At 36.0% G+C, this 14054-nt stretch overlaps 1 protein-coding gene and 1 long non-coding RNA gene across 10 annotated transcripts in view; one reads left to right on the top strand and one right to left on the bottom strand.

The window, feature by feature from the left end:
• Positions 1–14054, bottom strand: part of LOC136792280 (uncharacterized) — a 520212-nt gene that overhangs the window by 64428 nt on the left and 441730 nt on the right. The window lies entirely within an intron of this gene.
• The window catches only part of DCN (decorin), a 46590-nt gene continuing 40131 nt past the window's right edge, over positions 7596–14054 (top strand). Inside the window, exons 1-2 of one of the 3 annotated variants that reach the window (XM_067009852.1) lie at positions 7596–7794; positions 8340–8449. The gene's annotated coding sequence lies outside the window, so the exon portion shown is untranslated. Of the gene's footprint in view, positions 7795–8339; positions 8450–9969; positions 10392–13199; positions 13455–14054 lie in introns of those variants that run through there. The other 2 variants (XM_059081162.2, XM_059081163.2) reach the window with 2 other exon arrangements.

The following is a 14054-nucleotide window of genomic DNA, read 5'->3' as shown; positions in this document are numbered from 1 at the left end:
AAGGGAGCTACATTGCACAAGGTTAAGTCCCTTCTCAGAGGTAACTCACACACTGTATCTGGCTGATGTTGGGGTATAGGAGTTCAGCTGTCTTGCTGAATTCGAGTCAAGTCTAAAGTCCACTCAACTTCAGAGCTTTCCACCAGATTCACCAAGGTTGTAGCTGTGACCTCAACACAATTCAACTTCTCCTTCTGTCTAACCCTGCTTCCCTCTCTCCCTTACAAGGGTTGTTTCTGAGAGCTTTTTTCAATCAACCTCCAGCAAGAAAGCTTTGTCTCAGGATCTACTTTCTGATGAACCTGACCTAAGGCATCTCTGAGTATATGTATATGTAAGAATCTTAACTGTCAAAGAAAATATTGAGGAGCAAGTCTGGAAATAGGATAAGGCAATAATAAGGGAATCTATTAGGGAAGATCTAACGCTGGATTGATAGGGCGTTAGAAGGTCTGTGAGATTTGGTCTAGATACTGTTGTTCCAGGTAACTTCACCCAGCAAAAGCATTATGGGTAACCACCCCAGGATCCATACACAGTAGATTTAATACAAAGAAAATAAGAGTAGTGTAGCCTTTAGATTGCTGTTATTGAGAATCTCTGTGACACTTGGGAAAGAGGTTTGAATGACCTCACAGACATGGAGAACTAGGGATATGTTTCTGACCTGACCCCAGCAAAATAAAGGGGAATCAGATAGGAAGCCCTCAAATATCTACATGCCTGATATCTATTATGGATTAATCATTACTAACATTGTCAAATATAAAATACTGGAATTTGGTTTTAAGAGCATTGGGTTAAGGATTATTAAATATTTTCCCAAAAGTAAAACGTCTCTCATTGATAATAGGCAATGCAATTTTAGGGGGTTCATTGATAAATAGTTTTATTATTATAATTATTTATTTAAACCTATAATAGGAAATAGAACTACTAAATAGAGATATGGTTTTTCAGACTTTATTTAGAATAATAGTCATTAAGTAAATAATTATGAAGTAAAACTAATAATCATTAGGTAAGACAGAGAAGATAAAAAGTTATGATGTTGGTAATCAACGAATTTTGAAGATCACTGAGCTACGGGGGAAATGACAGTTGTGAGTGAAAGGATGCAGGGTGAAAAAAACTTGGGATACGGAAATGGAAGTAAAGAGGCACATAAGGAAGTTTAGACAGATGAGGTTTTGCAATTCTATGTGTGGGTACCTGGGGATCATTTGTGGTGCTTTGAAGAGCAATTAGGGATGGTGAAGTCTGAACTCTGGAATGTGGCAGGGAAAGCTGGAAGGACTATCTCTGACTATCTTCAGACTACCAGTCTGAAGGAGGAACTTGGACTTGATCCTGTGCCAATCTAAGAGGTCTTCACCAGTGAAGACAGATTCTTCTAGGTGTTTAAGGGATGTAACATGGAAGAATTGAATGTTGTATGCCCTGAAGTTGGGGAAACTCAGACCCTAGAGGGCTAGTGCTCAATAACTATTTACCTTGGCCAACCACGTGCCATGCTTGTTTAAGCACAATAAATATAGCAGTGAAACAAAGGGCAAATATCCCCCCTTTGATGGAACTTTCATTCTGGCACCCACATCTAGGATGCCTTAGTATAAATTAAATTTAGAGGGAACTGAATTTTGATTTTTAAATTATGGATGAAAGTAACTTCACTTCTCCCAGGGTAGCTTTTGTCTAGTACTGATATTTTTTTCTAAAATTCTTTGCACGGTGCTTAAATTATTTCTGTTGTCTGGAATTAAACATTTAAGGAGTTTGTTTTTAATTTTAACATACTGAATATTTTTAAAAGAAATATTAAAAGCACTTTATAGAAATAGATGCTATTCTTTCAGGAAGATATTTTCTTTAGTACTTTCATAAAAATAGTTAGTTGGTTCAGAAAGTATTTCTTGTAAGACCAAGATTAAAGGTTTTATTTGGCTATGCCATGTTAGTTTAAGTGTATTTTATAGTCACAAAACATACCCTTTTGTTCCTTATTTCACAGAACTGCTGTGACAAGACACACATACTTACTATAGCTCAGTTACCAGCACTGAGCAAAGAACTGAAAATAAATGCCTACCAGTAAGGAGTGTCAATACCCTCATTCCAAATGCATTAGCTGGCCTGAAAATTATATTCTCAATGCTTATAAACAAACATTTGGTGATAAGAAAGTTTCCTTGGTGAATTATTTTCTACAGAAAATTAATATATCTTAATTGTTACATTTTCGTTTGGTGTTGATTTTATTTTATTTTATTTTATTTTATTTTTTTGTGATATGCGGGCCTCTCACTGTTGTGGCCTCTCCCGTTGCGGAGCGCAGGCTCCGGAAGCACAGGCTCAGTGGCCATGGCTCACGGGCCCAGCCGCTCCGCGGCATGTGGGATCCTCCCGGACCGGGGCACGAACCCGTGTCCCCTGCATCGGCAGGCGGATTCTCAACCACTGCGCCACCAGGGAAGCCCTGGTGTTGATTTTAATAAAGAATATTAGGTGTCTTCAAATTACATACATCTTTGACATAAACAGAGCAAGCTCCCAGGCCCATTTATCAGGTTTAATGACTGAGGCCAGGGTTTTCCTCCTGGAAGAAACCCTTCCCTTGGAGCAACATGGTTCCAGCTCTTTCATTGTCCCTGATAGTTTCTTTGCATTCCACTCTCCCTCCACTTAAATACATTTTTTAAAAAAAAACTAAAAAAAAAAAAAAAAAAAGAAAGGAAAGCTTATTTTTTTCCCTAAATTAAAATTTTGTTGTATGATTCCACTTTATGTGAGGTATCTAGAATAGGCAAATTCATGGAGACAGCAAAGTAGAGGTTACCGAGGACTGAGGGGAGAAGGAAATGTGGTGTTGTTAAATGGGTACAGAGTTTCTGTTTGAGATGGTGAAAAAGTTCTGGAAATGGATAGTAGTGATGGTTGCACAACATTGTAAATGTACTTAATGACACTAAATTGAACACAAAATGTAAAATGATAAAATATATGTTATGTATATTTTTACTACAATGAAAACATACCAAAAAAAAAGACCTTGACACCACCAGATTTGCAACAGCAACATTAAGTACTTGTTAATGTAATGTTGGTGCCATTACGTTTTAATTGCCAGCTGGCAACCATTGGGATTTGCAACTACATGGATTAAAAACAAAAAGAATCTTCCCAGTATTTCCTGTAATCTCTCAGCAGCTTTCACTATGTGGTTTTACTCTTCTCAGACAAGCACATAATGTTCTTATCATTCAGAAGGTAACAAATCTTTAAGAGCTGTCTTGATAGCACCACCTTGTATGAGTCTTGGCCTATGGGAAGAATTAAATACTTAATTTCTAGTTGGATTTTGTATTGTCTCAGGCCATGAGGAATGCCAGAGAAGTTATTGAAACTGGCCTCAAGGAATGAAGATGTTTCATGAGAAGCCAACCTTTTGATGAAGAAAGCCCCAAAGAGAATTTAAACCTGAAGCACCCTAGTGATCATGCCTCCATTGTCTGTTTTTTCCCCAGAGACTCATAATTATAAAGTAAGCTCACACATTGGTGATTTAATGCTTTTATAAATAATAGGCTCAGACATCATTCTACAAAAAAATGGGCACATAAATTATTTCTAAACAGTAAGATTTCTTCAAGAAGTAAAAATGGTTTTATTCAAAATAGGGGCTTGTTTCCAAAAATAAAAACAGTCATGTGATTTAAATGGGAAAACATGGTTCACTTTGTTGTCATGTTAATATCCATCTGCATCAAAACTTTCATCTCATGAATTATTAAAGAAATAACTTAAGAAAAAACTACAAGGGATGAATTATTGCTATTGAAGGGACAACTTGAATCAAGTCAAATAATTCTCAGGGGGCTATAACTATCTCAGAAAAATTTCCTAAACAAAGCCATTATTTTATAGTACGGACATTAGAATCAAACTTTTCATTCATTTGCCTACTTAAATTCTGGAGGACTGTATTCTGAGCATTTATTTTTGCCTAGGATATAGGGTAAACTGAAAGGAGAATATTTACAGACCAAATAGGTGCCCTGCAGTAAGTACACTGCACAGACATGACCTGAATTTGCATGCTCCAAACTAAACAGGACATAACTTTCAGGTGAGAGTATAAATAAAAGGCAAGACGAAGAAGCAAATAATCTCTTAAAATTCTCAGTTTGTTCTGAAATTTGCGTTACTTGACATAAACTTACCTAGGTTATCCTATAGGACAGGTTCTGTTCTAAACCCTTTGCAAATACAGACTCATTTTATCCTTCTGTGTAGTAAGGTGATTTATTATTCCTGTGTAATAAGGTGCGATCGTTAATGGGGAAACTGCCTGAGGTCTCACGCATAATCAGTGGCAGAGCCAAGAATCAAACCTGAGCATTCTGGCCTCAGGGTGTGTGTGCTCAACTCACAATTCCGGCATTGCACATTATTGTGGTCTATCTCATCTTCTGCTTTGCTTCAACTTTCATCTTCACACAGAATGTTTTTCTTCATTTGAGAAGGAAGTGTAGCATTGCCAAACTTTGGTGGGTTTGTGGTAGCAGGTTTCATTTCCAGCAGCACTAGTTAACTAATAAGTAAACAGGCAGGAGCACGGCTAGGAGGTGGTCTTTCAGATAACGTCTGGCTTTTATCTCTTTCTTTTGTAGTTTCCACTCACTTTCGATAGGCACATCTCCAAAGGTGGTCTTGTCTGTAAAATGTCAACATTTCTTCCATCACTCAAGGTGGGAAGCAAGCCTTCGCGCAACGCAACCCAAGGGCTTTTCCCATATGAGAATTCACAGAGAAAGCTTCTATGTAAATCCTTCCTTTCTTTTTTTTATTCTATAATTTAGATTGCATGATTTCTCCATAATTACTTACACTAGAGTCACTATCAAGATGACTGATTATTTTAGTGCCTTAAAAGTTGAAGTCACATAAAATAGTTAATTTCTTATGACTTTTGCAGACATCAAGAGCTTTAATTAATCATCTCTGTTTGCTGCTCTTTTCCATTTAAACAATGTTCTCCTTGGAGATAAAGATGCAAGCAAAGAAGTTAACTATTTTCCTGCCATTGCTTAAGTGACAAAAGCAGCTGGTTGGAGTGGTAAAGAGACCAGTGGGTGGAGTACAGAGCTTCTTCAAGCCTTAGTTCCAGGCTTTTAAAATTGATTACAAAAATTAATTATGATAGTGCATAACTGATAAGGTTAACATGAGTCTTAATTGAGATAATGAATTTCAAGAACACACCACAGTGCCTGGCACAGAATAGGTGTGCTAAACATTTATCTCTAATATATCACATCAGCTTCCTGAGCAGTGGCCCAATTTTTGGCCATGATCATCTTCTTGTTACTAAGGTATTAATACTTCAAGACTAAAGCAATAGCCTCCGAATTTCCTTGATTCCAGTTTCACCACCCTGCATATACTTGCTAGATTTGATTTGTTAAGTAAAATCGTATCATGTTATTACCTCATTCAAGTACCTTTGATGACATCCAGATGCTAGCACAGAAATTGGCACATATTAATCATCAAATGAATATTTGCTGAACAAATGAATGAATAAATAAGTGCCCCATGGGAGACTTTCAAGTCCTTCCACAGTCATACTCTACCCTCATTTCTTTCCTTATCTCCCTTTAGTTATTATCGTAGACATGGAACATTTATTTATTGTGTGATATCCACATGTCAGACACCACTGTAGTTGTTGAATGTTCAAGGATGAGAAAAGAGCTCACGGCTTCTTTGAAAAGTGTCCTTTTAAGCCAAATTTATTTATTTATTATCTCTTGCTTGCTCATTGCCAAGGTTTTGATAGTGCTGTTCTGCCAGCCTAAAAAAGCTGTCCCTCTACTTTCACAGTCTTTTTATCCTTCAGGATTCAGCTCAAACTGTACCTTGTTTTGCATAAACACTTAGCTAACCACCCATATGTAAGGTGATCTCTCCCCTGTTTCTCTTCTGATTTGCTAAGACAATTATTTTTAATTACATCATACTTTACTTTGGCCAGGAGTTATAATTGTATAATACATTAGAAGTTTTATGGTACTACAACTCTAAAATGTTATTATATATATATATATAGTTTATGCCCTATCTCCTTACTGCAGTGTAAGCCTTTGAGGTCGTGCCCTTCACTTTATATTTTCTGTTTATTAGTATCCTCCACAGGGCCTAGTATTAACATTTTCTTCCATAGTGGTTCAGCAGTCAATATTTGCTGATTGATTGATTGCTTGATAGGTTACTAGATATTCAGTAAATTTGGCTTGGTGTCCCAGTACAACCTACTGATCAATTCTGTGAAAAGAATAATAAATCTCTTGACTGCACTTGACAAAACAGATACTCCAGAACATTCAAGAGTCAGAGAATTAAGGAACTGAATACCTCCTTGTCATGAAAGAGAGGCACGTATCTCCATACCTTTATCTTAATTCATAACGTACCCTGTCCTTGTTTCTATTCCCACTTCTCCTTCATTGTTCAGAGTAGAGATTCTTTACCTGGAGTCTCTGGATCCTTATAAAGTTTATGAATGGATTTCAGCAGGGCTTGGAACCCACTAAAACGTCATGCATGAAGAAAGCCAGACAGTTATTTTACAAGTACAAAGTAGAGGTTTAAACCCAAGCTCATCTAACTGCAAAGTCCCTGTTTTTCCAACTATATCAAAGTTTAGGTAATATTTTGCGTTGCTAGGTAGACAACACCTTAGGCTAGGACAGGGGTGCAGTCTGATTACTGGACTGGACTGTCCAAGGAAAGGTTTGTAACAACCATGCCCACAAGAATGACAGCAGAAGCAACGACAGACACTTATATATTGTTTGAGATGTGTCAGGTGCAGTTCTAGATGCTGCATGTATTAATCTTTTCCTAAACCTTACCACAAACCTATAATGTAGGTAGTACTATGTTTAGACACATTTTATAGATTAGAAACCTGAAAAACAGAAGGTTAAGTTACTTATGCAAGGCACAAGGACACTAGTGGCATTAGGTTGGGGGAGTAGAGGCATATGGGAAAGAAAGAAGATGGCCAAGGTAATCATTTTCTACTACCAATTTTGTTTCAAACCTCCATTCTAGGCCACCCTGAATTCCATCCTAGCCTTCTTTCTTGGCTAAAGAAGAAAATCTGTCTAGGGTGGCAAAAGAAAGAGTCAAACAACCCATTCCAGCTGCTGACCTTACTTTGAAGAGTCAGTCTGAGAATAAAGCAGTCACATCAGGTTTGTGAAGATAATCACTTGCTTCCAGACCTCTTTGAAAATAAAAGGGTGTCAGAAGGAGAGCTTCCTAAGCTCTGGCATTCTTTACATCTTAGTATGCAGGTACAATTTAAATCACTTGTATTTTATGTCGGTGAGAAAGAGTGACTAGCTTTGAAATGAACTTTGACAACATGCAGAATATAGTCACCCTGTTAACTAGTGGCTTGTCCGTAGAAATCACAGTTTAAGTGGTTTTAACAGCAGATTTGGTATCTGCTCTGTATTTGAATATTTCAAATATCTATACAGCAGCCAAGATTTCATTGAACCCTATCCCCAAACATTCCAAGCCAGGATAAATTTCAGCCTCCTTTGCACAAGCATGGCTTCTAGCCTCAAAACTGTTTCATTTCCCATTTGATTGCAAGAGACCTAGGATTCTGAAGATGGTCCTTATGGCTTCTTGTGACTTGCTGTATATGACTTTGTTGTGACTTCATTTCTTCCATCTAAAAGTGGATACGACAACATGTGTAACAACATCTGATTAAAGGTACAAATTTTAAATAAAATGATATTCAGTATAATCCTTGGGATTTTGGAGGTGAGGTTCTTACTAAAACTTAAAAGATAGAAATATTTTTTCCTGCACAAAGATAAAGTTTAAAAAGAATTGTAAAACTTGGTCACAGTTTTTAAACTAGTCTGCAAAGACATGTTACCCAACAATTTTTATTATTGATTTCCTATAACTTAAGAGTTTGATCTTTCTTAAAATGCAGTATAGTAATGGTAAACTAGATTAGGTATGAGAAGGTTTGGGTATTCATTTCTGTGGGGCTTCTTACTAGCTCTGTGAGCTTGGGCAGAGCATTGGACTTCAGTTTTCTCATCTATAAACTGAAAGAGTAAAAATGATTTCCTTTGCCCAACTCAAAGGATTGCTATGATACACATCAGAAAACAATAAAGACTAACATTTATAGGGAGCTTAATTTGTCCCAGCCATGCTCTGAATTATATGCCTTATACCTTTTGCCTCATTTCATCTTTATTTCAACATTATGTATTAGGTAATACTTCTTATGTATTTTACAGATATGGGAACTGAGACTCAGAGAGGATAAGAATGCTGAGTTCATATAGCTTACTATCAGAGGGAAGAACCTGGATGTGAAACTTAGCCAAAATGGTTCTGCTTTATAAAAGTAAGATGATCTACATATCAAGATAATGTGTCTTCTTCTCCTCCTGTCCTCCTCCTCCTTCTCCTTCTCCTTCTTCTCCTTCTTCTCCTTCTTCTCCTTCTCCTTCTTCTTCTTCTCCTTCTTCTTCTTTTCTTCTCCCAATACCCCTTCCCTCTCTCTCTCTCTCTCTCTGATAACAATTACTACTGTTATTCATCATATACACTATAGCACTATAGTAGACTGCATTTTGATAAGGAGCAAACCAGACCCGAGCAAAACAATAATCATGTTATGATCCATAGCTAATGATCTATCTTCATGTAATAGTCATTCATCAAGTGTTTCTTGAGAATTTACTATATACTTTGTGCTGAGTGTGGGGACTCTTGCATACATGAAGAGGATGTGCTTTATTCCTTGGGGTAAGAGATGTACATAAAAAACATAATATGAAGAAGTGATTGCATGTTATAAGAATGAGATAAATGCAAGAGTCGTTCAGTGGAAAAGTTAATTGATTCCAGGTAAGAGGATCATGGATTTTGCACCAATGTCAAGGGAAAATATTTACCTTTTCCTAAACCATTAGACTAACTGGTCATGGGTTTATTAAATGCCAAGGAGAAAAGGAGTGGGGTAACGTGTTAAAATTATGGAGACTAGGCTTAGAAAATAAGACAAAATAGCATGTGATGGTACCCTTCCTCCCTTCTTTAGATGCACACTCAAAATTTTAATTTCTTCACATTTCATCAAGGCAAAAATATATTTACTGTAGAATTGTGCACTTAGATGGCTAGAGGAGGGAGGGAGGGAGGGTGGAGGATGGGAGGGTTATCCTCTTATGTTTCACAGATGTTGATTTCAAGTTTCTACCTGGTAACAGCCTAGGGGCCAGGACATAAAGATACAAGTCAAAACATAGAGACATACTCAGAGAACTGACAGCATCCAGCAAGGGAATTACAAAAACTCAAAAAAGCTTTCCACTGGCTGAATAAATCTCTTTCCTTGAATTTGCACTTTCTATTTACTGAGTTTGGAAAGAGCCATAGACTTTATTGTCATTTTCAAAGTTCTGAATTATATAAAAGTGTAGCCGATGAAAATAAAATTTTTCATATACAGGCTAAATTAAATTGTGATCAACTTCTAATATCTGTGTGTTTTATTAAAACACACACACACACAACTGGTAGACAGCAAGAAAGGTTTTAAACTATGAGTAAGGAAAGTAATAAATGACATGCTTTTCATATAAAACCATGGCTTTCTTCCAGGACACTTTAGAAATACGTTCAAAATACATAGAAAACCTCCACAGCATAGTACTTGAACTTGCACAAATAGCCCAAGGCAAGTAAGAATCCGAATGACTACTCATTTATTTTCACAGACCACACTTAAAATAATTTCATTCCATTTGCTGGACTTACACATCCTGAAAGCAAGAAAAACTGTCATTTCGGTAATATGATAAATGTGACTTATAAACAAGACTAGAAAGGGTGGATAAAGGAGTAGGGTTGGGGGTGGGGAAATAAACCCTTTAGTTACAATTTTAGGGAAATGAATCGACACGGTAAAACAAATTCCAAGTCAAGTTGCTCCACTGCTATACTACAGAAGAAGTTTAGAATCTTAAGCAGATGAAGAAGGAATAAAACATTTAAATGGGGAGAAAAAAAGGCCGATAAAATTTCTGGCTACAATACAAGAGACATATCATTACCATATGATCTAATGTGGGTGTCAGCCGGATTGTGTTCATTGAGGGAAACCTTATTTTTTAACTGTGCTATGGAGTAGAAGCAGGAGGTTTTCAACCTAGTGACAGCCACAGAGCAGCACCTGCCCCCTCCTCCTTTCCACACCTGCAAACTCTTTTGCCTGGGCTGAATATTTAGTGTAATTACATCTCAGCTTTGAGGGCTCCTGTGGCAGATCCCCGGATTAAAAGGTATGGTTTTCAATAATTGTCCTGAACTCTGCTACAGACTAATAAAACTTTGATCAAGTTGAGAAAAAAGGGATTATTTGGTAAGAGGAAAAAAGAAAACAATGTGTGCTAAACTTTTAGTAACCTTTATGCAGCATTTTAAACAAGTATTGCTTGAAAGCAGAAAGTAAATATTTGGTAAAATGGTTGAATGCGTTGCTTTAGTTCTTTCTCTCTGTTCTTGCAAAGATGTTTCTTAAGAAACTATAACCTAACACCATGACTATCTTTATTGATATATTTTTTATTTGTACTAATTAAATGTTTAGCTCTTTGGGAAATGTTTATGTCAAAGTATTCTAGACTGGCATATTACTCGTAGTTGGATTATATATTTAAGGCTTTATTCTCCTCCTGAATCCTTGTATATTTTAAGAACTTTAAAACCTCAGAAAAGTGAACTCTGGTGATAACTTATAGAAGTCTAATGTATATTTCTACAACCTAGAAAATAATAGAAATTATCACCAGAGAGTGAAAATAAACACTGAATATATTTATGCTGATTATTAAGGACTGAACTAAGATAATCTCACAGTTAGCTACATAATTTCTTAAATGTAAAGAAGAGACCCTGCCAGAATTTTCGCTGCAAATAAAATTTTACTATAAGATACATTCACTATAAAATGAAAGTGTGGGTTATTTTTCTTTCTAATTTCAAAACAGGGTAACATGATGATCACTGGTTAAATGGACTCCCAGTGATGTAAATACCTGTGGCTTTTTCTTCAAATTGCTATTTTGACCAGAAAAAGAACCAAATGCCTCCTATAGTAGCCTTTATTTATGGATGGATACTGCTTTTACTGTTTATTTTTAACATTTCTATTATTATTGACGTTTTTAATTCACCTAGTGCTGGGGGATTTAATTTGCTCTACATTTACAGCTTCACTTATCTCTTGAGGGTTAAATTTTGACTTTGAAAATCACACCAAAGGCTTAAATGACATCATACAAATGTTGATCTGAATGGTATAATGAAATGAAGTAGTTTAAGAAACCAGAAATTATTATTTTTGACAGAACACATAAATTATGGCAATGAGCTTTAGTAAAGTAGTGACATTCTTAGCAATTAGCATTTTAAAAAGAGGCATACATTCTAAGAATACTTAAAGCAGTTGAAATGAAATTTTAATAGCATATCATCTCAAGAATAGTCTCCTTGCTGTCTACATGGGCAACTGCTGGGGTTTTTTTGTTTCTTTTTCTGATTTATTAAGAACGGAAGGAAATGATTAGAGAAATCATCAGTATCAACAGTCCACATTAATTGTTTTAAGATGCTGAGTTTTTAAGTATTATGACACTAATTTTAAATAAGTTATTTCATGGAGGAATTTGTATAAAGTACCTGGACACATTCTTCCCCAGGACATTCAGGGTTAAAATACACACACACGTGTGCGCACACACACACACACACACACACACACACACACGAAAATGATAAGTAATGGAAGCTTAGAAGCTGAGTTCAGCTGCAACCAAAAAGAATATTGTGTAGAGAATTTGTACCATCTTAACAAGAGTAAACAAATGTAAATGATAATATTCCTCTGAGCTAATGTTTAGCATTTCCTTTTTTTGGATTTGTGAACCAGGCATTTTCTGCTCTGGAGAAAGATCAGAAAGCAACATCTGCATTAATTCTCGTTGCTATTTATTAAATCTGCAATTAGTTTGCTTCATTTTTCTCAAAAATTGTAAGACATTAAATATGCAAGGCTAGCAAACTTGTGGTAAACCATAAACATTACATTTTAATGTGAAACAGACAGAAAACCACTCCCTTAGATCCAATCCAAGGGAACACTGCCAAAACAATAGGGTCTCCTTTAAAAAGCAATGCAGTAACTGAGTGGGAATGGGTTTCTAAAGGAAACCTGATACTGAATTTAAAGGGGCTGTGTGAATAATAATCTTCGTGGTATTATTTAAATGAAAAGTCACTATTCTGTATTGCATACGTGCTCCCTGAGATGTGCTGCAGTAATAAAAATAAACTAAGAATAAAAGTGTAAGAAATTTTAAAACATTTGTTTCCCCTCTAGTAGATCTAGGCAAACATTTCCAGAAGATACATTAAGGGTTTTCTTTTCTGTATATGCTATAATTGGATAATGACTGGAAATAATTCTCTAATTCTAATTATGAATGTACAACTTTAATATGAACCCTTATAAGTGTACAATTAAAGATGATGAGACTAAAGATAATATCTACAATGTGTTCTGGGAATACTTTGAGCAGTTTCAGCGGGGTTTGAAACTATAAGAGCTCAAAAAGAGACTGTTCCCCCATGATCAACTACTTTTTGTTATTCAGATTTATTAAGATTTTGTTATTCAGATACATTTAGTTCACTTCAGCCAACTAAACAACCGACTTAATAACATAGATGTACATATCTATAAGGGCTTGTTGAATGAATGGATAAAAACTCTCTGGATTTGTTGAACTCATACTTTCTGTTTGTTGATTGGTTTACAAAATAGTCCTGTTGGTAAAATCAAATAACAGATAAGTCATATAAAAATCAGATAGGATTTTCCATATATGTTTATTAGTTTATTAAAAATGATTAGTTTGAGAAACTAGCCAATAGATTTAGTTTAAAAACTGAATCTTGCTTATACCAAGTTGAGGTTATCAATTTGATATTGAAAAAAGATAATCATATTTAAAAAAATCAGACGAGTTGGTTGCCTAGAACAAATTGAATAACGTGTATTGTTAATAAATTGACGGTCAATTGAGTCATTTATGTGCAAAATATTGTGCAAGGCCCTGGTACACAGCAAAGATTAAGACACGCCCTGAAGGAGTACATCTTCTAGTGGGGGGGGCAGGCCAAGCATGCGAAACAAATTACAATATAATGTGATAAGATCTTTAAAAGAGGTAAGCAACATGCTTTGGGAGCATAGAAGAGAAAGCGGCATCCTACCTGAATGAGCCAGGGAATACACAAGGGAATCCCATTATCTCATTTAGTCTTTACAACACTCTTACAAGGTAGGTATTTTAAATGGTGATTAGCTTTGAGTGTCAGGTTTGAGGTGGGGACTGGGAGTAGAGAGAAAATGGAGAGAAATATGGCTTGAAATATCAGTTGGTATCAAATTATGTACGGTCTTATATGCAACAAAGGGGATGTAGACCGTATTGGCAAGCTGTGAGAAGTCAACAAAGGGTTTGCGGTAGAAAATTAATACAATGAAATTTAATTTTTAGAAGATGACTTGGGCAGCAGAGTGGAAGATGGCCTGGAGCAGAAGAAATATTCAAGGCTGAGTCCATTTGGAAGCTCTTGTTCAGGGAGTGATGAGAAGGGTCTGGACCAAGATAAATACAGTGGGGTGGAGAAATGAGATTGGCTTCCAGAGATATTTCTGAAGCAGGAATTGGAGATCTCTCATGTGTACAGGCAAAACTTTATTTAACTGTGGCATGGCTTGTGTTGAGTGAGCATTGAAAATTCCAAAGTGGTTTATCATCATCATAACAGTTTTGCAGGTGGCTTGACTACATAACCCATGGTCTTAATTCAGACCCAAATTCAACCAAGCAGATTCAAATACTATTCAAATTTTTCTTCCTAAGTAAATAGCTGTG

Source organism: Kogia breviceps, chromosome 12 (genome assembly GCF_026419965.1).
Source record: "Kogia breviceps isolate mKogBre1 chromosome 12, mKogBre1 haplotype 1, whole genome shotgun sequence".
NCBI classification, from domain to species: Eukaryota; Metazoa; Chordata; class Mammalia; order Artiodactyla; family Physeteridae; genus Kogia; species Kogia breviceps.
Note: the sequence above shows the minus strand (reverse complement) of the source record. Positions and strands in the feature narration are given on the sequence as shown.